The following is a 752-nucleotide window of genomic DNA, read 5'->3' on the forward strand; positions in this document are numbered from 1 at the left end:
TTTAAACCTTTATTTAACCAGGTGGTCCCATTGAGATCATCGATCTCTTTTTCAAGGGAGACCTGTCCAACATGGCAGCAAGTAGGTTACAACATGAACATAAAACAACAGATAACACAAAAGGACATCGTATTTACAGGGCTACATTTACAAACCTAGAGACATTGACAAGTACCAACAGTATATTTATATCTCACCCTGTCAATAAGCCTCACCTTCTTGGCAAAAACGGTATTGTTTTTGAAGTGGTGGAGAGAAACTGCACAGTTTTACCCACTGCTGTCAACCATGGCCAAAGCATATCTCTCTGTCCCACTGAGGTGGCTTTAGACTTTTTCGCTGTCCGTCATTTTGACAAGAGATATGCTTTGGCCATGGTTGACAGCAGTGGGTAAAACTGTGCAGTTNCATTTATTTATTTTTTACTTGAAAAAAATTTCTTTATGAAATAATAAATCGGATTTGTACAGCATTTTAGTAGGATAGTAGTATTTTAAAGTGTCAAAAACAGAGTGACAGTAACAGACTAGAACACAAACAACCAGTGCTTTTTTTACCGACTAGTACTACCAAACAAAGTAGGCATTTTCTTTGTGCCACTGCATCTCACAAATAAACAAGGAAATTGAATAATCAGACCCCGCACTAAAATAAATCAAGTTTCACTTTAGTTTTTCAAGTAACTCAACTCAAACTCACTAACTCACTCAGCACCATCATCATCAGCATGTCCACATTTCCAGGATGTCCAG

Source organism: Notothenia coriiceps, unplaced genomic scaffold (genome assembly GCF_000735185.1).
Source record: "Notothenia coriiceps isolate Sejong01 unplaced genomic scaffold, NC01 NC01_scaffold00026688, whole genome shotgun sequence".
Classification (NCBI taxonomy): domain Eukaryota; kingdom Metazoa; phylum Chordata; class Actinopteri; order Perciformes; family Nototheniidae; genus Notothenia; species Notothenia coriiceps.